A 23,118-nucleotide genomic window follows, 5' to 3' on the forward strand; every position below is an offset into this window, starting at 1 on the left:
GGAGCTCATGACAGAATTTGGGGGCTTGGAGGATCTGGAGGTCACTCACGTGTGGTGGTGGCTGGAGCTCAGTTTCCAGATAGGAGGTGGCTATTGAGGAAGGTAGAGAGTTACGAATTCTTTTTATGAACTGGTGTTTATGAATTGATGTGTGTGTGCTTATGAACTGGTACCCTCTCCTATGGATTAGGGATTCTCAGCTCAGTGTTAGTGGAAGGATATCTCTCTTGACCTTCTGGGTAAAATTTTAGGGATATGTCAGCACTAGGGAGACAGAGGCAGACGTATCTCTGTGAGTTCGAGGCCAGCCTGGTCTATACAAACTAGTTCCAGGACAGGCTCCAAAGTTAGTGAGAAACCCTGTCTTAAAAAACAAAACAAAACAAAAATTAGGGATATGTGCAGTTTTTTTTATCATGAGAGTTCATGATATTCAATAAATCTATTATTATTCCTTTTTATTGAGTTCTTTTTTTGGTTTGTTTATATGTGAATGTGTGTGTGTGCATGCACTTGTGTGCACTGTCTTGTGAAGGCCAGAGGTCAACCTTGGGTGTTGTTGCTCAGGAGTTGTTCACTTTGTTTTTGAAGATAGGGTCTCTAACTGAGGCTTGGACTCATCGATTTGGCTAGGTGAGTTGCCAGCGAGCCCCAGGAATCCACCTGACTCCACCTTCTCACTGCTGACATTGTAATGGTGAACTGCCACGCCCAGCCTTGTATGTGGCTCTTCAGTCCTCAGGCTTTTTACAGCAACAGGAATTTTTTTTTGACAAAGTATTTAATAGCTGATGAATTTTTCTTACCTTTAAAATTTACGGGCCGGGTTGGAGAGATAGCTCAGTAGGCAAAGTGCTTGCCGTGCCAGCATGAAGACCTGAGTTACAGCACCAGGGCTTGTGTTAGAAAGCCAAGCATGGTGGCATGCCCCTGGAATGCCAGTGCCAGGGAAGTGAAAGCAAGAGGCTCCTGGTGCTCACCGGATGACAGTCTAGCCTCAGTGATGAGTTCCATGCAAATGAGTGGCTCTGTCTCCAAGGCAAGCAAACCACCAAAACCAAGATGGAACAATACCTGGTGTTGACTTCTGGCCTCACACGTCTAAACAAACATGTGCACTTGCACATGAGCACACACCCTTCCCCATGCACATGCATGTGTGTGTACTCGCACGTGAGTGTGCACACACACACAGATTTAGAGTTCACTTTTCACAGACCAAATTCAATTTTTCCTTTTAAAAATTTTGAGGCTGGAGAGATGGCTCAGTGGTTAAGAGCACACACTGCTCTTGCAGAGGACCTGAGTTTGGGTCATAGTACCCATGTCGGTTGACTCACAACTCCCTTTAACTCGAGCTTCGAGGGATCCAGTGCCCTCCTTTTGTATTTACATACTCACATGCAAGTGTACACATACGTACATATAAAATTATATTACACTGGTGTATGTGTGCACGCACATGTGCAATGGCCTGTGTGTGGAGGACAGAGGGCAACTTTCAGAAATCAATTCTATTATTCCACCTATGGTCACAGAAATTGAATTTAGGTCATAGGGTTTGGTGAAAAAACCCCTCCAAATCCTGACCCCCCCCATGGCTACCTAATGAGGGGTAGGGGATGAGCTGTAAATGACACATAGGAGTGATGATAACAATGACAGATAAGACAGGTGGAATGCCCACCACAGAAGGCTAGACTCTGAGTACCTATCTAGCAATCACAAGCTCACTTCCTCTCCAAATAGCGCTATAGGACTCTCCCTTTTAGTCTCCTCTCTAATGGCCGAGGTAGCAAAGTTCCGGAAAGGTAGATTGAGCAATGTGCCCAAAGTCACACAGCTGGTGAGGCTGGAGCTCGGCCTTGAGCTTATCCCAGGTGCTCAGAAGCCTGTGAGTTTGTGTTGGGTCCATCAGTGCTGGGGATTGGCCCCAATTCATCCTCATCAACTCCAGCTTTGGCATCTCTTGTACTCTGTCTCTCTAAGAGTGGGAAGTGGTGTGGACCCCATACATTTGTGGTAATGGTATTTCTGTTTCAAGTCCAGTGGTAGGAAGAAAGGGTCTCAGAAGAGGGTTGTGGGGGCATCATGAAGAAGGGGAAGAGAGATGGGTCACGGTGGGTGCCTGGATAGTCAGCTGTAGGTGGGAGGCTCATCTAACTCAGGCTCGCCCCGAACTCACTGTGTAGCTGAGAACTGCTTGGTTCCCATAGTCCTTCTGATTCCTCCTTCTGAGTGCTGTAATTACAGGCAGGCACCACTGTGACGGGTTTTACAGTACTGGGCTGGAACCCAGGGCCTCATGCACGCTGGGCAAGGATTCTACTGAATTATATCCCCAGGTCTGTTTAACTTTTAACCCAAGGAATATGGTATTCATGGAGAGTCAGGCTGTGGAGAGAGGCACTGGATATGGTCTAGTGAATGTGGTTCCCTGAGCATCTATCTGGGTTCATGTCACTTGGTTCAGGAGTACTGAATTGTCTGTGTGGATGGTGAGCATTCTGAATTACTGGCAGGAGCAGAGGCCTCTGGGTACCCAGTTCTGCAACAGGTGCCAAGCCTTGCCTTGTCTGTGTGAGTTAGCTCTTGCCGAGAGCTGAGGTGCTACTGAGGAAAGGGGAAGGACAGTGCCACTGCAGTCACTGGTCTGCAGATGTGCTGAACAGCGCCACAGAGGCTATTTCACGGGGGTGGGGTAGGGGGGTGGGGGGGAGTGGTATGGAGTCCAGAGGGCCTGCCTTGCCCAGGACAGGGGCACAGGAAGAGACATCATCTAACAATAGGAATGGAACTGCAACCGAGCTTGAAAGAGTCAGAACATCACAGACGGATTTTTTGTTCATTTAGGCACTGATGTGGTGTTGGTTTCAAAGTTCTTTAAAATCAGGGATCTTAACACCAAGTAATTGGCTCTTGATGGATAGGTTTCCAGTTACAAATGGAAAGCCAGTGATCTCAGATCCCAGCGGGAGCTCAGTTAGAATTCAAAGCCAATGGCTTTCTGAAAGGGAAGCTTCCCTCTGGACACACCCCCTTTCTCCTCTCAGCTCCTGCCTTGGCTCATTTAGTACATCTCTTTTACCTCTAATGTCTTTCTTGCTGCTCAGGGCGGGATTCTAGGCGGTCTCCAGATTGGTTGTTACGACTCTGTTTTCCTTCCTTCCTTCCTTCCTTCCTTCCTTTCTTCCTTCCTTCCTCCTCCCCCTCCCTCCCTCCCTCCCTTCCTTCCCTTCTTCTTTCTTAAAGGTATAGTTTATTTTTATTTATGCATATGTGTGTCTGCCACATGTGTGTATGGGGTACGTGGAGGCCATATGAGGGTGTCAGATTCCCTGGAACCCGAGTTGCAGGGGACTCTGAGCTGTCCTACTTGGGTGTGGACCAGCCCTGTAGTCTATTTTTTGCTTTTAGCTGTTAATCAGGATGCCTGACTGTGGGCTTTCAAAAGCTACTTTGGGGTGTGGCTATGGAGCAGGGGATGACATGTGCCAGGGGGTGGCAAGTGTTGGGACAAGGATGCCTAAGAGGGCAGGTCAGGATCTCCCTCTGCGCTGCTGCCCTCACTCCGAACCTTCCTCCTGGATGCTTAGGACGCTTACACTTCCAACTGTGCACATTGTCCAGTGCTTGCTTCAGATGCCACAAGAATGCTCTACGATCCTGAAAGAGGTATTGCAAAAGTCTCAAGATCTTGAAGCAGAAATTTAAACTCTTATGCTTTCTTTCTTCAAGTGTCCTTTATTGTACTTGGAGGGAGAGTTGTGAGATTAAACGCTGGTGCGATGTTCTAAACTCACCCAGAGGTGGTAAATGATTATCTCAGGAGAAGTCTCCTTTGTGCTGCAGATTCTGTAGGGGTTGATGCTGAGGAGGTGGCTGAGCTGGAAAAATGCCTGCTACTAATCCTGAGGGTTTGAGTTAGATTTCCAGTCTGTGGAGAAATGGCGGGAATGGTGGCAGGCTTCTGTAAGTCCAGTGCCAAGAGGAGTGGGGAGGAGAGGCAGACACAGGAGGGTCCCTGAGGCTTGCTGCTCAGTCAGTCTAGCCGAATCAGTGAGCTCTAGGTTCACTGAGTCCATCTCAAAAACTAAAGTGGAGAGCATTTGAAGGTGACCTCCGTCTTAGGGTTACTGTTGCTTCAATGAAACAACATGACCAAAGCAACCTGGGGAGAAAAGGGTTTATCTGCTTTACACTCCCACATCACATTTCATCATCAAAGGAAGTCAGGACAGAAACTCAAACAGGGCAGGATCTTGGAGGCAGGAGCTGATGCAGAGGCTGGGGAAGGGTGCTGCTTACTGGTTTGCTCATCATGGCTTGCTCATCCTCCCTTCCTCTAGAGCCCAGGACCATCAGCCCAGGGATGGCACCACCCACAATGAGCTGGGCCCTCCCCCATCAGTCACTAATTAAGAACATGTCTTACAGCTGGATCTTATGGAGGCATTTTTCTCAACTGAGGCTCCCTCCTTTCAGATGATAACTCTAGTTTATGTCAAGTTGACATAAACTATCCCAGCCCAGCACCTAACACCAACCTTTGGCTTCCATATGCATGTGCACAGACAAGCTCATGTAGCACCTCTCTCTCTCTCTCTCTACACACACACACACACACACACACACACACACACACATGCATATAAGCATGCATACACACATACACACACACACATCAATGAACAAAGTAAAGACGAACCTGTAATCTAGTCACGGCAGCTATATAGCAAATCGCCCCCAATGCATGACTTAAAACCACAATAATTGCTATTACTTTTGCTTTTTCCTTCCTTTTTTTTTTGTTTTTGTTTTCAGAGACAGGTTTTTTTCTATGTAACAGCCTGTCCTGGAACTCACTTTGTAGACCAGGCTGGCCTCGAACTCATAGACATCTACATGCCTCTGTCTCTGAGTGCTGGGATTAAAGGCATGCGCCACTATAGCCAGGCTTACTTTTGTGTTTCTATGCGTTGGAGATTTAAGAGCACATTTGCAGGACACTGGCATGAGTCCCTGGTGAGGATACTGAGGCCAGTGTTGCCTCAAAGGCTTCTGGACATCCGTGCCTAGTGTTTGACGAGGGATCCAGGAGCTGTTAGGGGCTGAACCCCATGGGGCTCTGTGCCCACTCATTGAAGCCCAGAATCTTCTTGTTTCCACATCACCAGCACTAGGATCACACACGTGTGCCACTGCACGCTTTGATTGGCTGCTGGAGATTAAAAACTCAGGACCCAAAGCTCAAGTAGCAAGTGCTTTACTAACTGAGCCATTTTCCCAGCTCTGTGAATTTTTTTTTCCATGTGCGCCTAGAACGACACCGAGTCTTCCTACATGGAGTGGGAAAAAGAGGTCAAGGGTGAAAAACAGCTCAGAAGAATTCCTTTTGGGGCAGGCATCAGAAGGGGTAGGTGTTTACTCGAGGAGAGGACCTTTGGTCTCGCGTGCTGGCATATTCTGAAAGGGATCAAAAGATTTTTCCTTTCCTCTGTTTTCCCATTCTCCAGAAATAAAGGGGAGCAGCCCTGGGCCCTGCTCTGGCGGATGCTGCTGTCAGGAGGATGTGGTCAGGGGGTTCCTGTGCCTCTTGTTTGATTTGGCCCTTAGTGGTGGTCTCTTTCATGTAGCACATGCTGGAGGCTGAGAGTCATGGTATCTCTTCCGTGAGAGTTCTTTTAGGAGCTGAATTGTTCAGCAGACCTGAATGAAGAAATGGCCACGTGGGAACCAGGTCCACCTTGCTCCAGAGGAAAGTGATACGTACAAGTAACCAACCTTCTTTATAGTTTCATTGTGCTTAGCTTCTCAGAGAATCAGTTCTTTGTTTAAAATACATTCATTGAACTATGCTTCCTGTGTGTTATGTCATGGAGAGGAGAAAGGTAACTGAGACCCTACAGCTAACACATTGTATTTTTAAACCTAATGAACAGAGAAGACACCCCATCTTAACTCCTGATGGGTGGCTCTCTGAGACTCAGGGGCTTGAATTTGGGGTTAGATTAGAAATGAGAATTCAGCTTGAGCCGCCTGTCACTTATCCAAGCTAGTGAGCAGAGACAGGGATAGACTCATCGTTTGTAAAAAACATTTATTTTACTTGTGTGTGTACGCACATATGTGTACGTATGTCTTTAGAAGTCAGAAGAGGGTATCAAATTCCTTGGAATTGACAGGCATTTTTGAGTCACCCAGTGTAGGCATTAGAATCTGAGCTCCAGTCCTGAGGGCAGTAAGCCCCCTTAACTCCTGAGCCATCCCTCTAGCCTCAGAAATAGAATATTTAAAACTGTACTTTATTTTGAGAGTCACCAATCTGAGAAGACAGTAGACTGACCGTCTAAAATGATCTGCCTTCCGAACCTTTGCCGGTCTGCAGAGTGAATAGAGAGAAAATGGTAGTGGGAGAGACAAAGGCAGAGTCCTGAATTTGCCTGTGTGTGTGCTTCACCCACAACTCTGTCTGTCCTCACCTGTGGGGCAGTGGGTGGAAGCCATCGGAGGATACATTTAGAGCAGCCAGCATGCACACCTGACGTGGACAAAATAAACACAGAACTGACGAGTCAAAATGAGTGTGTGGGGACAGAGGTATGACTCACACCAATGTGTTTGCAAACCTGAACACCAAAGTTTGAGTCCCAGATCCCCCATAGAAAGGTAGCTGCAGTGGTGTGCTTATAATCCCAGCACAGGAGAGACTGAGACAGAGTTTCTGGCCATTCAGCCTGGCTGAACTAGCAAGTTTCAGGTCCTAGTAAAAAAATGTATCTCAAACAAACAAACAAACAAACAAACAAACAAACAAACAAACAGGTAGATGACATCTGAGATTGTCTTCTGGCTTTCACACACAGGTGCATGCACATATATATATACTTGCATGTACATGTCTGCACACACATTCATATTCACATGAGCTCTCTCTCTCTCTGTCTCTGTCTGTCTGTCTGTCTGTCTGTCTCTCTCTCTCTCTCTCTCTCTCTCACACACACACACACACACACACATACACACACACTGAGGTTGTAGCAAGGACACCGAGTCATTAGGGACTTATGAAGTATACACGCTTAGGGCCCTGGGTGATCGATGTCTTTCTCCAGACTCATCCAGAACCCAACCCAACAGTGGTCCAAACAGCCAAGGCAGAGTATCCTACACATGGGTTATTATCTCTGACTTCTTTAGGAATAGCAAGAAATTCGAGAAGGATTTTGAATTTAATAAAGCTTTGTCCTTCTACTAGGTTCTGTCCTAGGTAATTGTCTTATTTGACAAACTCACAGATTTGGGAACCACCCAACATGTTACTAGAGTTCTTAGCTGTGCCATCTTACCTCAGTAGGCCGGCTAAAGTGATAATGAAAACCAGAGAAGGAAGAGATACATTACTGTGGCCACATTGGGGAGAGGAACAAGAGGCCCTTTCCCTCTCCCGCCTTACCCCAAGCCCATCTGGGACTTGACATGAGAGTTAGTGTGAGATAGAAGACAAGAGGTTGCATAGCTGAACCATACCATCTGAGTGTGATCCTATCCATCGCTGACCCACCATTGACTGGGTCCCAGTTTCTCCAACAAATTAGTCTGACAAGTCACCAGAACTGTGGCATCTCTTGGGGACAAGCCCCTCCTCTGCCTGCATTGGGCTTCAGTCTTTCCCTTTTTGGCAGGCAAGGATCCAATTTGGGGGGCACCATTTCTTCTGTAGTCTAGTAGCCGAAGTGGGGAGAGGCATAGCACTATTTCTTACTAGTTTTTTGTTTGTTTGTTTGTTTTTTATTTTGGTTTTTTCGAGACAGGGTTTCTCTGTAGCTTTGGAGCCTGTCCTGGAACTAGCCCTTACCTGGCCTCAAACTCACAGAGATCTGCCTGTCTCTGCCTCCCGAGCGCAGGGATTAAAGATATGTGCCACCACCACCCGGCTTACTTGCTAGTTTTATGTCAACTTGACACAAGCTAGAGTCATCAGAGAAGAGGGAGCCTCAATTGAGAAAATGTTTCTATAAGATCAGGCTTCAGGTCAGACCATTGTGGGTAGCGCTACTCCTGGGCTGGTGGTCCTAGGTTCCATAAGAAAGCAGGCTGAGCAAGCCAATAAGCAGCACCCCTTCATGGCCTCTGCATTAGTCCCAGGTTTCTGCCCTTTCTGAGATCGGGTCCTGACTTCCTTTGATGGTGAACTGTGATGTAGAAGTGTAAGCTGAATAAATCCTTTCCTCCCCAGGTCATGGTGTTTCATGGTAGCAATAGTAACCCTAACTAGGGCAGTCTCTTTATAGACTCTCTTCATTTATACCAGGAGGGTTACAGGCAGGCTTTTAAATACTAGTATTAACAATTGCTAAGCGACAGTAACCAGCCCGATTCTCCCGAAGCCACACACCATCCGAAGACTTCTCATGCAAGAATGTGATTCTGATCTTTGTTGGTTCAGTGTCCTGAGGTGAAATGCAGCTGCCTGAGGTAGAAGCTTAGTCACTTAGAGTCCTGACAATGATGCAGACCTGCTTCAGGACTCCCAGAGGAGAGTCTGATTAGGTTGAAGAAGACCTTGAGTCAAACTAAGCCATCGGCTGTGCCCTGTGGAGTTGGAGGCATGCGTGGTGTTGGGCGAAGTATTCTTACACAAGGCTTAGTTCACAATCATTCTCAGAGAAACCAAAGGAACTGTTAGCTGAACAGATAGTCCTGGTGTGCCAGGCCTGGCCCAAAGATGCCACCACTTGGTGATTAGATCCCCTGTTATATGAAAGCCTGTTGGGAACTTCCTGCTCTTTTCATCTCTTGTGAAGCTCCAAGTGTGATGTGGTGTGTGTATGTGCATGCATACATGTGCAGGCGTGTATACATGTGTGCACGTAGAGACCAGAAGTTGATGTCAGGTGCCTTCCTTTATCACTTTCCGCCTTATTTTTGAGGCAGGGTCTCTCCCAGAACCTGGAGTTTGCTGATTTGGGCTATGTTGTGTGGCTAGCAGGGCCCAGGGTCCTCTTGGTACCTCCTTGCTCTGTGTTGTTATATTGGGCACATGTCATACCACCCTTCACTGCTTTCTTACATAGGTGCTGGAGAGGGAACATGGGTCCTCGTGACTGCACGGCAGGCACTGCCTACCCAGCCGTCTCTCCAGCCCCATGAGAAGATCATTCTTGAGACTGCCAGTGATAGCAGGACAGAGATAAAAACCTTTCCTCTCCCGCCTCTCCTTTTTCCCTTCCCAGTAGAAAAACCATAAAGAGGAGAATCACAATTACTCACTTGCTAACGCCCAGCATGAATCACTGTTAACATTTCAGTCTTATTCATAGGGAGCCTGCTTTTCCCTCCTGTGTGCACTCTGAGATACTGTGTGAGTAATTGTCTTGAAAACAGAGCCTGGCAGAAAGGCTGGGCTTTCTTTTGACAGCAGCCCACTTCCGCCTTGCCTCCACCTGGCTGAGATATCACCTTTCCTGCATTTTGCATGTACCCTTCTTGTTCTTTTATTAGACCACCCCCGCCCATGTGTGTGTGTGTGTGTTCACATATGTGTGTAAGGTGTGTGTGTGGGGGGATGGGTGGAGGGCAGAGGTCAACCTCCTATATTGTTCCTTAGTCTTCATCCATCTTCTTTGAGGCAGGATCTCTCACTGACCAATTAGGCAAGGCTGGCAGGCCAGTGAGCCCAGGGATCCTCCTGTCTCCACCTCCCCGGGAGTGATTGAAAGTATAGTGTGTACCAACTTACCTGCTTTTTGTGTGGACTCTGGAGATATAACCTAAGCCCACATGCTGATACAGGTAACTTTACTCACTGTCTCTTCAACTCTCTTACATCTTTTTGTATAAAGAGAGATCATTTTCTTTTAAAATAATTTTATTTTTCTTTTTGACAATTTCACACATGCATATAACATATTCAGGTCATAGCCACACCATTCTTTTTTTAATACTCCACCCGCTCCCTTTAGAACCTTCCTTCTTCACAAACATCCCCTTACTTTCAAGTCTATTTATTTATTTATAACCCTCTGAGTTTAATTAGAGCTGTTTGCATGAGTCTGGGTGAGGGGCTATTTATGGGAGCTACACTACTGAAGAAAATGACTCCCGCCTCAGCCCCAGCAGCCCTAACTGACAATAACTCCTCAGCTAGGGAAGAAATTACTTCCTACCTAGTTCAAAACATCTATTGAGAAGAAAGAGAAGTTATATCTGAGTTTTCTAGTGTGGAAACAGAACACATACAAATGAGCACACCTGTGAGCATCTCCTTTAAGGACTACCAGGTTTGTCACTTATTTCTGACTCTGACTTCATTAAAACTTGCTGTCGTAAACTCATGCGTGTATCCAGAAAAATGTGTGGAGCCAGAGCCTCTGGGTAAACTAAAATGTCTCTTGAGAATGTGTTCAAGGCAGTGGAGGGATTGCTTAGTGGTTAGAGCATGTCTACTCTTGCAGAGAATCCCTGTTCATATCCCAGCATCCTCACCAGACAACTCCCAACCACCTGCAACTCCAATTTCAGGTGATCTGATACCTTCTTCTGACATTCTTGGGCATTTGTTGTCAGGTGATGCATATTAATTCACACACACACATGCATGCAAATACACTTTTAAAGAGTGTGTCAGAGTTGATTTTATTGCAATTTGTTCAATTTATTGCATAAATGAAAAAGGTCTCATTCTATAGAATTTAAAGAGGTTGTATATTGTGAATGGCTTACTTTTTCAAATTCGGCACAGGCAAGGGTCAGGTGGAAAGAGGGTACCACATGAGAAAATGCCTCCATTAGATTAGGAAATCCGCAGGACATTTTCTTGGCTAATGGTTAATGTGGGAGGACCCTGTCTGCTGTGGATGATCTCTCCAGGGCTAGTGATCCTGGGGTATATAGGAAAGCTGTCTGAGTGGGCAGTGAGGAGCAAACCAGTAATTAGCACTCCTCCATGGCCTCTGCTTCAGTTCTTGCTTCCAGATTCCTGCCTCAACTTCCCTAGATAAAGAACTTTAAGCTGTAAGCTAAAATAAAGTTACCTTTCCAAGTCGTTTTGATGTTTTATTACAGCAATGGGAAGTAAAGTAAGACAGGATTTCTGAAGTATGGCTTTGTTGGAGTAAGTGTGGGTGATGTGGGATTCCCCTCTGTGTGCTGTGAATACCATTAATGAATAAAAAAACTGAAGTGGCCTGTTGATAGGGCAGAACTTAGGTAGGCAGAGAAAAAACTAAACAGAATGCTGGGAGGAAGAAGGCAGAGTCCATGTAGCCTGCTGGAGACAGATGCTGGGAACTTTGCCGAGGATGAGAACCTGTGGTTTGCTTCCACACTAATATTGTTTGATGAACCAAAACCCCCTGAAAGGTTGCCTTGAACACTTCTCAAAAATTACTTTGTCCATGGAGCACCGGACTGAGCTCCCAAGGTCCTAACGAGGAGCAGAAGGAGGGAGAAAATGAGCAAGGAAGGCAGGACCACGAGGGGTGCACCCACCCACTGAGACAGTGGGTCTGATCTATTGGGAGCTCACCAAGGCCAGCTGGACTGTGACTGAAAAAGCATGGGATAAAACCGGACTCTCTGAACATGGCGGACAATGTGAGCTGATGAGAGGCCAAGGACAATGACACGGGGTTTTGATCCTACTTCATGTTCTGGCTTTGTGGGAGTCTAGATAGTTTGGATGTTCACCTTCCTAGACCTGGATAGAGTGGGGAGGACCTTGGACTTTCCACAGGGCAGGGAACCCTGACTGCTCTTGGGGCTGGAGAGGGAGGAGAAGAGGAGTGGGGTGAGGGGGAGAGGGTGGGAGGAGGGGGAGGGAAATGGGAGGCGGGGAGGAGGCGGAAAATTTTTTTTCAATAAAAAAATTAAAAAAAAATTACTTTGTCCAATAAAAAGCAGGAAGAAGTTTGGACAGAACTATGCCCACATTCCCAAATATTGTCTATAAATATTTCTTTACATTTTAAAGGATATATGCTATAGAGATTTGTATTGGTATGGATCTTGGTTTATTGATGCAGATTTAAGGTCAATCTTGCTATATGTATATTTCTGCTCTTGATTAACATATTGTGATTGTGTAGTTCATTTAAAAATGTAATGTATAATCAAGAAATATAAGGTAATAGATAGTCATCTATAATAGTCAAACTTGTAGTCATGTTATGTTTTCTAGATATATAGAGATATATTTCAGTTAGGCATTATTCAAATCTTTCAGAAACCTTCAGTATATGGCATTTAAATGTTTTAAGAAATTAGGACTTTTCATGACAGTGAGACACATCTGCTCCTGGCAGCATCAATTACTTCAAGAGGAAGATGGGCATCGAAGAGGCTCCTTATGGCGTTGGTTAGCTATTTGGGCAAGAAACTGCTCTTGCCTGGACTGCTTGATGAACTGGACATGCAGGACCCACAGAGAAATAACTGATGAACTTGCCTAAAGGTGAGACAATCCTTCGGGGTTCCTGCTTCTTGAAAGAGTCTGCTAGACATTCTGCAGGACACAGAAGAAAGTGACTGAAATTTCCCTTTTCATTAAAAAGTCTGCCAGATACGATGGGCTAGTAGGCTGAAGATGGATGCCCCAACAGTACATAAGAACTTTAGGTGACTGTCCAGGCAGTAAGATATCTCTGTCAGTTCTAGAATTTATGAAGTTGCTTACAGTGCATTTCCTGTTTACTTAGGCAATATTATATCCTTCTGAAGTCTTTGATGGAGTTGAAGAGTAGATAGTCTTAGTTATAGTTTTCCTTAGTTACAATAGAGGATAAAGTAGATATAAATGTTGTGGTTGTACTATGTTAAATTTAATACCTTCTTTTTTTTTTATTTAAACAGAAAAGGGGAGGTGATATGGGAATCCCCTCTGTATGCTGTGATTACCATTAATGAATAAAGAAACTGCAGTGGTCTGTTGATAGGGCGGATCTTAGGTAGGTGGGAAAACCAAAAAGAATGCTGGAAGGAAGAAGGCAGAGTCATAGAGAAGCCATGTAGCCCACTGGAGACAGATGCTGGGAACTTTGCTGGTAAGCCACTACCACATGGCAATATACAGATTAATAGAAATGGGTTAAATTAAGATGTAAGAGTTAGCCAATAAGAAGCTAGAGCTAATGGGCCAAGCAGTGATTTAATTAATACAATTTCTCTGTGATTATTTTTGGTTCTGGGCGACCAGGCCGAACAAGCTCCCTTCTCCAACAAATTGGCATGCCAACGTGGGTAACTACATCCAACAAATGGCCTAGTTGTAGGAAGTGTGTCTCTGTGGAAATGGGCTTTGAGGCTTCATACATGCTCAAGTCATGCCCAGTGCCTCAGTTCATTTCCTGTTGCATGTGGGTCAAAGATGTAGAACTCTCAGCTCCTTCTCCCGTATCATGTCTGTCTGCATGCTGCCTTGCTCTGCCATGAAGATAATGGACTAAACCTCTGAACTGTAAGCCAGTCACAATTACATGTTTTCCTTTGTAAGAGTTATCATGGTCATTGTGTCTCTTCCCAGAACAGAACACCGACTAAGACGTGGCTCTACCTGTAGAGTATTGGGATTATAGAGTGTGCTCCACAACCTCTTTATGCAGTGCTGGGGATGGAACCCGAGGCTTTTGCATTCTGGGAAAGCACTGTACCCACGGAACCCAGCCTCTCATCACAGAGTAATTAGCATTTCCTTAGTGGTAATGACTCAGAGCATATTTTCTTGTGTTCATTTGCCATCTGTGTAGCCTCCTTAGCAAAGTGGCTTTTCAAATCTTTTCCCCATTTGCAGAAATGGATTGTTTACTTACAGTGTTGACAGTTTATAAAATATACTCTGAATACAACTTTTTTGTCAAGTATGTGATTAAAAAAAAAACCTTAAGTTCCTAGTTGGCAGTTTAGATCATTCTCTCTGTAGCATCATTTGCAAAAATATCAGCCCAGTTTCCCAGGCATTTTTTCCCCCATGAATTATAACATCAGTATCTTGTCTTTAGATCTCTTTGTGTAACTTGTGTCCTAAAAGGTTCCTCTTGTCTTTTTGCTTGGAATGTTAATAGTCTCATGCTTTATATTCAGTTCCACAATTTATTGTTAGTTTTTATATGATGCATAAACACAAATATTGGTCCTCATCTATGTGTCCTTGTTAGTTTTTAATTTTCTGTTTGATACAAAGTAGAGGCACCTGGGAAAGAAATCTCAACTGAAGATTTGTCCAGATCAAATTGGCCAGTGGCCATGTCTGTAGGGCATTTGTCTTGATTGGTGACTGATGTAAGAAAACCCCACCCACTTTGGACAGTGATGTCTCTGGGCAGGTGGCCCTGGGCTATGGAAAAAGTTAGTATGAGTCAGTAACTGTGTTCCTCCACGGTTTCTGTTTTGGTTTCTGCCCTAACGTCTCTCAGTCATGGCCTGTGGCTTCAAGTACAAGCTTAAACCCTTTCCCCCACAAAGTTACTTTCAATTTGGTTAGTATGTTTATATCAGAACAATAGAAAACGAAACTAGGATTCTCTCTCTCTCTCTCTCTCTCTCTCTCTCTCTCTCTCTCTCTCTCTCGGTTCACACGTGCCACAGTGCACATGTTGAGGTCAGAGTACCAACTTCAGTGTTGTTTCTCGTCTTCCACCTTATTTAAGAAAAGGGTCCTTTGTTGTTTGCACTGTGTGATCTATCTAGGGTAGCCGGCCCATGGGCTTCTGGGGGATTCTCCTGTGCCCACCTCCCATCTCCTTGTAGGAGCACTGTGATTACAGATGCACACCGCTGTGCCCAGTCTTACCCAGGATTCAGTCTTAGGTCCTCACTTTATACATCAAGCCATCACTACAGCTCAAGTGGCTTTTTTGGCATATGCACATTCAATTGTTTGTCATTTGTCAAAGAGACACCTTTTCTTTTTCATTTGCTTTTGTGCCTTCATAAGAAGTCATGGCCACAGTTATGTGGGTTCAGTGAGACAGCTGTCTAACCCTTTGCTGACCCTACCCTGTGCTACTTACAACACATTCATAGTAAACCTTCACATTGGAGAGCGTATTGCTTTTATGCACTCTTTTTTAGAATTGTTTTTCTCTAGATCCTCCCATGTGACTTTTAAAATATTTATTTGTGTGGGGGGTGCTGAGAATGTGAGTGTGTACAAGCCACAGTGCCTGTGTGGAGGTCAGAAGATAACTTATAGGAGTCATTTCTCTCCTTCCATTGTTTGTGTGGAAAGGATTGAACTCAAGCCATCAAGACTGGTGGCCCTTACCCACTGAACTCTCTGGCTGGAAATCATCTGAATTTTAGAACCAGTTAAGGAATTTACTAATAGTATTTGAATTGAGTTAAATCTATATATGTATTTGGGAGACTTGCAACTTTGCTTCAACTAGATTCTCAATCCATAGCACCACAGTCTGTCTCTCCTTCTCCTCCTTCTTCTCTTGTTATTCTTTCTTCTTTTGGTTTTTCAAAACAGGGTTTCTCTGTACCTTTGGAGCCTGTCCCAGAACTAGCTCTTCTAGACCTAGACCAGGATGGCCTCGAACTCACAGAGATCCGTCTGCCTCTGCCTCCCTAGTGCTGGGATTAAAGGCATGTGTCTCCACTGCCCGGCTGTCTCTTCATTTTTAAAGGTTGACCTCACCTTCTCCAACAGGCACATTGAAGTCTCTAACACATTCACCCCTAACTTTGGGATCATGGTGATGTCAATTGTATGGAGAAGATGCCCCACTGTCCCTCCCTTTATGGCTGCAGGCTTACACCTTCTTCCCAGCTACCTTTTGTAGTTCCCATGACATGTGTTCCCTTCCCTGACCTACCTGGCTTCTTGTCTTATCCTGGCTCCTGTGGTCACCTGTGAGGTGGCACTGAACACTTTTCCTTCTCTGGCTTCTGTCCTATTCTAACCATTTAGTGGTCCTTTCTCTAAATCCTTTTCACTCCTGTGTGGCCTTCAGACATCTTTTTTCTTTTTCTATTCTTCCCCATGAAGAAAGACTTTTATTAAAGACACACACAGGAAAAAGACCCTCTGAAGAGCAGAGGGGAGTTGGGAGCCAAAGTCCATTCTCTCCTTGGGAGTCAGGGCTCTTAGAGTCTTTGAAGGGTCTTCCTTCCAATTTAGGGTTGGTCAGTTTGAAGAAAGACAGGATGACTGGTTGGCCCATCACTGTTGTGTGGCATGTCCTGAACTGGCCTAGGACTTGTTGAGCCAGCCATTAGCAGGGGGCCTGCTGGTGGAGACAAGAGGCTACAGGTCTTTGTTTTCAGCTGCCAGGCTTCTGTCTCCAGTCAGGGAGATGAGGAAGAAGTCAGCTGTTTTGTAAGTTTGCCCAGGGCCCAGAGAACTGCCTAGGCCATGTCTGTTGTATCTGTGGTCCTGCAGCAGTCGGGATCTAGGGTGGTGTCCATGGCTTCTGTTACCACTGAGGGCTCCACACATGCCCAGAATCTGGTCAGTCACCTGGGACCGTGTTAGTGTCTAGGGCCATGCTGCTACCGGGGCCATACTGATCTGGGTGGCTTGTGCTATCATGAGGGGCATGTGACGTCTGGGTCTGAGCTGCTGCTGAGGGCCATGTCTGGGTTCATGGTCCTGCTGCTGCTTGGGTCTGTTATGATGTCTATAGCCAGTGTTAGCACAGGAACCTCATGTGTGGAAATCAGAGGGCTGTACTGAGCCAGCCACAGCACCCTTCACTGCCTGACCCCTTGCTAGATACTATAGCAGGAGCACTGGCCCCACTCCTCAGAGGAGAGCTACCTTACCACACTTGGGAAAGATGGCCCCAACCCTCACCATGGGCATGCAACTCACCAGCGCAGCACACTAGAGCTGACCCTATTGTCAGGGACTTGGGTGAGCTAGCTTTGAGAGCCTGAGAACAGGAGAGCAGGCCATGCTCCTCCCCCTCACCTGCCGTGCAGTGGAGTGACTGAGAAAAAGATGCCCTCACCCGTTCACCCATTGCCACCTGTGGGAGGTGAGAGACCTGGCCCTGGAGTCACACGAACGGGACAACTCACCCTAACCTTCACCGGCCGCAGCATATAAGAGAGTGGGTTCTGCACCCTGTCTGGACAGCACTCTAGAGCGGACCCTGTTGTCAGGGACACAGGTGAGCCAGATCTGAGGACATGGGAGCAGGAGAGCTGACTCTCTGCACACCCCCCCCCACACACACACACATGCTTCCTACAGCAGTCAGTAGAGAGGCCCCTGCTCCCCACCTGGGCAAGAGTAGAGGTGGCCCTGGTGGTGTGAGTGTGGGTGAGCCAGGTCTCAGAACCTGAGAACAGGAGAACTGGCCCCAACCCTTGCTGCAGGCTGAATTGGGTGAGCTAGCCCAGGCAGTGCTGGAGAGCTTGCCTGGGAAGTGACTATGAGGGTAAGCCAGCAGGCTGACCAGCTCAGCTACCACCCAGGCCCAGATCCAGGGCTATGAGTTAGCCCACCCCAACATCCACTGCATCTATAAACTGCTGGAGCATGTGAAAGGGACAAACCTAAAGATCTAAAACTGCAGGATCTCCATGACACAGGACATCCAAGAGGAGCCCCAAGGACAGACCATTATCAATAGTGTAGCAGAAGTCCGAGGTCTTGAACCAGCCCAAGGACTCATAGCAATGAACGCTTACAAGTAAAGGGGCTAAAGGGTGAACTGCGTGACTCAGTGGGCCGCACTACAGCTTCCACAATGAGATTCTTCTCCTTTTTTTTTCCTGTTTGGCTTCATTGGTTCTGTTTTTTCTTTTAAATTTTGTTTTGTCTAGGGTGGGGTAGGTTACATGGGCAGAAGGCGGATGTGAGGGGGCAGGGAGATAAATGGGACTGGGAATCAATAAAAGCTACGTAAAACAAAAAAAAATACGTCTGTGACATAAAAAGGGGAGACTTGAAAGTATAGCTAAGAAAATAATTCCTCCAATGTCTTAATGCCACAGCATGCAGCCTGACATTAGTTTTACCAGAGCCGGCTTCTGCCCTGGGGAGCAGCTTGTTTGGAGGCTTGTCTCTACTGTGCACCAGGCCTGGATACATGGGAGCCTTATTTAGTCTTTCCCCTGCTTTTTTTGTTTTTTAACTTTAATTTTTTGTATATTCGAATTATTTGGCATGTTCATACATGTGTAGAATGTGTTTAGAGTACTCCCAGCTCTACTCATCCTTCCCTTCCCGCCATGCTTCCTTCCACATCCCTCTCCTAACTTTATGTCATAATTTCACAGAGAGAAGATTCATTATATAATAGAGCTTTCTAAACTCAACAATTCTCTTCTTTCAAATCAAGGTGCTACCCTTTTTCAATTTGAGGAAAAAAATTTATGCCTTCTCATTGGCATATCTAAGTGGCCAGTGCCACCATGTTTGCATTTTGGAGCCATGATTAAGTATAAGTCCTAGTCCAACAGCGCATGGTTTGGTTCCCAAGAGGACTGAGTGACTCTCGGGTGGGTAACACACACAGCCTGGATATTCTATAGAAAGGGGTGCTCTTGCCGGGGGGTAACATGGCTGTGAATCATCCATGCTCACAATGAGAAATGAGTCCGCATTCTGCCCCTCTGAGCAGCCCTCTAAACCTCAGGCAATGTCTACTTTCGAAGGTTTCCATTTAATATTACTGAAATGTGGCTGGTTGTAGAAATTCGAACCGGATACAGGGGAGACTTCTGTCAGGGTACCGTGTTCTGCAGCTGGGCCTGTGTTGGGCTTCCTGCATTGTCTCTTTTTATGTGGGATTTTCCCTCCTGGCCCCCTGCTGAAGACTGACCTGGCACGTAGACAGACTGGAGCCCTTCGTCTTCATCTCTCTTCAGTGAAGAGATTCCTTAGGATTTCAGTGTTGTTCACTGTGTGTTCTGGGCTTTTGAAGGATAGTAATGATTGTCATGCCAATGACCTTAGATTTCGTGTCTGAGATACTGTTTGAAGAGTGAAGAGGAACATTTTAAAGGAAATATTTGAGGATGACTTAGTTTTATTTCTGTTGTCATGATAGACACCCTGACAAAAATCAAAATTAGGAAGAAAGGGATAATTTGGCTTATGATTTCAGTTCATCACTGAAGTGACTTTGGGCAGGAATTCAAGCAAGAACTTGAAGGAAGGCAGACCTGCTTGCTAGTCCACATAGCATTACCTGTGACCAAAGAACTCACTTCACAGTCAAAGAAGTGTGACAGGAACCATGGAGGTGCTACTAGCTGACAGGCAGGCTAATGTTCAGCAAGCTTTCTTATATAGTTCAGGATGGTTTGATGTAGGTGGGTCTTCTGTCTATGTGTTACATTCATTGGTTAAATAAAGAAACTGCCTTGGCCTTTGATAGGACAGCAGCTTAAATAGGCAGAGTAGACAGAACAGAATGTTGGGAGAAAGAAGAGTCAGGCAGACACCATGGAGCCAGCCGCCAGGTCAGACATGTTGAATCGTTCCCCGTAAGCCACCACCTCGTGGTGCTACACAGATTATTAGAAATGGGTTAATCAAGATGTGAGGGTTAGCCAATAAGAGGCTAGAAATAATGGGCCAGGCAGTGTTTAAATGAATACAGTTTCCGTGTTATTATTTCCGGGGCTAAGCTAGCTGGGCAGGAGCTGGGCAGGATGAAAAGCAGGCCTGCCCGCAGCTTCTACAACGGTCTGCCTGGGGCATAGTGTCTTTATAAATGGTCTTGGCCCTCCTAAACCAATTACCAATCAAGAAAGTCCCACAAAGACATGCCCACAGGCCAGTCTGATCTAGGCAAATCATCTGAGATTTTCTTCCTGGCTCATTCTCAGTTGTAGCAAATGAGCAGGTAAAATTAGCTAGGACAGAGAGTATGATGAGGAGAAAGGGTGGAGCTTAGAGATCTGTAGAGCCAAGGGATGGAAGAACTATGCAGTGGGCATTGGATACAAGTTTCTGTCACCAGGGAAGAAGTGGGTAGCATCCCTACCGCTCACATTAACACAGGAAGCTAAGAATATAATCAGAGATTATGTCTGTGATATATTAAAGGATGATCTTGAACCCCTGACCATCCTGCCTCTACCCCTCAAATGCTAGACTTACAGGCATGTACCACCATGCCCAATATGCTATGCTGGGGAATAGAACCCAGGGCTTGACACATGCTAGACAATAACTCTACCAACTGAGGCCTGCAGATGGCTTTTGGTAACTGTGTTTATGTGTTCCTCTAGCTTGTATATTGTTTCCAACAAGAACTTCATGGTTTTCCGTCATGCTCTTTGCTGCTCCGCACCATCCTCATCAACTGCAGGGAAGCATTAAGCATGTGAAGCCACTTGAGACACTTGAGAGTATCTGACTGGGAAACAAGGGGCCTGAGGAAGGGACGTGGGGACAGGGATAACCTTCAAAAGTGCACCCTCCAGCCAGGCGGTGGTGGCGCACGCCTTTAATCCCAGCACTCGGGAGGCAGAGGCAGGCGGATCTCTGGGAGTTTGAGGCCAGCCTGGTCTACAAGAGCTAGTTCCGGTACAGGCACCAAAACTACAGAGAAACTCTGTCTCGAAAAACCAAAAAAAAAAAAAAAAAAAAGAAAAGTGCACCCTTCAACTAGGTCTCCCTTCAAAACTTTCCAGAATGTTCTAAATCAGCTTGGGACCAACCAAGTATTCAACACATGAACCTGTTCATAACAGAACACATTATTTTTCTGTTTTCTGTTTTCCTTCTTCTTTTCTTTCCCTACCTCCCCTTCCCCTCCTTCCTCCCCTCCCTTCCTCCAGTCTTTCTCTTTTTCTCTTTCCTCCCTTCCCTCCCTCCCTCCCTCCCTCCCTCCCTCCCTCCCTCCCTCCCTCCCTCCCTCCCTCCCTCCGTCCCTCCCTCATGTCCCTCATGTCTGTCTTTTTTCTCTCTTTCTTTCTCTTTTCTTCCTTCCTTCCTTCCTTCCTTCCTTCCTTCCTTCCTTCCTTCCTTCCTTCCTTCCTTCCTTCCTGTCTGTCTTTTCTCTCTCTCTTCCTTTCTTCCTCCTTATTTTTGTTGTATGTGAGCTTGGTGACTGTTGGGGACACATGCCCTTTGTGGAGGACACTGATTGTCCCGCTCTATCTCTACCTTATTCTCGTGAGACAAGCTCTCTCACTGAACCAGGAGCTGGGCTGGTGGCCATCACATTCCCTCTGGAGTCCACCTATCCCCCCATCCCCAGCACTGAGATTACAGGACTCATGCACAGTGCTGGGAAGCCAAACTCAGATCTTCATGTGTGTACAGTTAACACGCTGGAGCCATCTCCCCAGCCCAACTTATTCTTTTCTAAGATGTTCCCGAGATTCCATTAATTGTTTATTTCATTAATGGAGAATAACACATGTTTATGAAGTCTTTAAATGTATGTAATTTAATATCATGTCTATCTTGCTGGATATATGATTTTCCTTAGCATTAGGGCCTTTAATGGAGCTTTCAGGGAGGATGGCTGGGAGAAACGGGAACTGTGAAATGGGTCCGCAGAACCATCCACTCTTGATTCCTAGCCTTCCTCTTTAGTAAAGGTGAACCTTAGGAAACTGCCCACAAGGAAAGAAAACAGTTTATAGAGAACCCCCACCTGGGAGTGGACTCAGAATCGCATTTTAAGATCTTACCAAGAAGTTGGCATCGCTTCGGTGATTGGCAGAGACATAAAAATTCCTAAAATATATCAGAAGAGTAAAAAAAAATGTCTGCTAATGAGAAGCCTGAAAAGACCTGACATTCCTGCTGATCTACAGTGCAGTTTGTTGGCTACAAGCAAGCTAGGCTCCCTGATTCCCTGATTGGAATCTCTCAAGTATGTCGTCTTCCCTTCCCTTTCTTCTCATTCCTGTTCCTTTTTGCTTTTTCCTCTTCCTCATCCTCCTGCCTCTCTCTGAGATACACTGTCTTTGTATTCCAGGCTGGCTTTAAACTTGCCATGCCAGTTGAGGGTCACCTTGAACTTCTGATCTTCCTGCTTCACCTCCTGAGTCCTGGGATCATGGCTCTGCACTGCCATACCCCATTTTCAGTCCTAGAAATTGAACCCAGGGTTTTGTGCATTTGAGGCAAGCACTCTAGCAAATGAGCCACATCTCCTGGCCCTGCAATGTTCCTTTCTGCGGTATAGAAATGATGAGCTGATCCTAAAATGCTTGTGACGGAACACCTAACTAGGTCAGCTTGGTCAAATGGGAGTTTGCTGTCCTTCTGTGACTCTAGAGGACTTCACTCTACAGTCCTGACGGTGACCAGGCTCTCTGACTTTGGTCTTTTCATCCCAGGAGCATGGAGATTTTACTTTCACATGTGGAGGTCTTTGCTTCAGCATCCTGGGAAAGGGGGATGGTTGAGCAAAAACGCCAGAATGAAATTAGGTCCTCTCTCTGTCTCTGTCTCTCTCTGTCTCTGTCTCTCTGTCTCTGTCTCTGTCTGTCTCTGTCTCTCTCTGTCTCTGTCTCTCTGTCTCTGTCTCTCTCTGTCTCTGTCTCTCTCTCTCTCTGTGTGTGTGTGTGTGTGTAGGCTACAGGTGAATTTGGGGGTGTTGTCTACCTCTTTCTGAACCTGGAACTCACCAATTTGGCTAGAATGGCTGGCCAGTGAGTTCTAAGAATCCTCCTGTCTCCGTCTCCTCAGCAACAGGATTACTAGTGATTGCCACGAGGCCCAACATTTTATTTAGGTTCCAGGGCTTGGATTTAGGTCTTTGTGTCTTCCCAGCAGGCACTTTACTGTCCGAGCCATCTCTCCAGCCTGTGCCCACACTTTATCTTTGTCTGTTTACTAGCCAGGACGTTAGCAAGCTACACTCTGATTCTTTGCTGCAGCCTGTGAGAATCAGAACTGCAGTGTCCCCTGGATCTGTCTCTCATCCTCCCTAGCACATGTTCCAGCAGATATCTGTAGAGCTTTCTTCTTCCTTTCTGTGACAAGGGAATTCATCAAGTCCTGGAGAGGGGCTGGTGCTTCCCTAATGCACTGGTTCTCGGTTTTCATTGGACTGGTTTGCTGATTTTCTTTTATAAGCCAGTGTTTTCTGGAGTGTTTGACACTTGGCCGAGTGGCTGTCAAAATGTTTTCTTCCCATCATTAGTTTAGTCTGTTTTAGCCGGGGTTGCCTGTGTTTGTGGTAGGTTTTGTTT

At 46.0% G+C, this 23,118-nt stretch overlaps 1 protein-coding gene across 1 annotated transcript in view; it reads left to right on the plus strand.

The window, feature by feature from the left end:
- Tmem163 (transmembrane protein 163) overlaps positions 1-23,118 on the plus strand; it is a 180,216-nt gene that overhangs the window by 48,507 nt on the left and 108,591 nt on the right. The gene's annotated exons all lie outside the window — the stretch shown is intronic.

This window comes from Chionomys nivalis, chromosome 5, assembly GCF_950005125.1.
Source record: "Chionomys nivalis chromosome 5, mChiNiv1.1, whole genome shotgun sequence".
NCBI lineage: Eukaryota > Metazoa > Chordata > Mammalia > Rodentia > Cricetidae > Chionomys > Chionomys nivalis.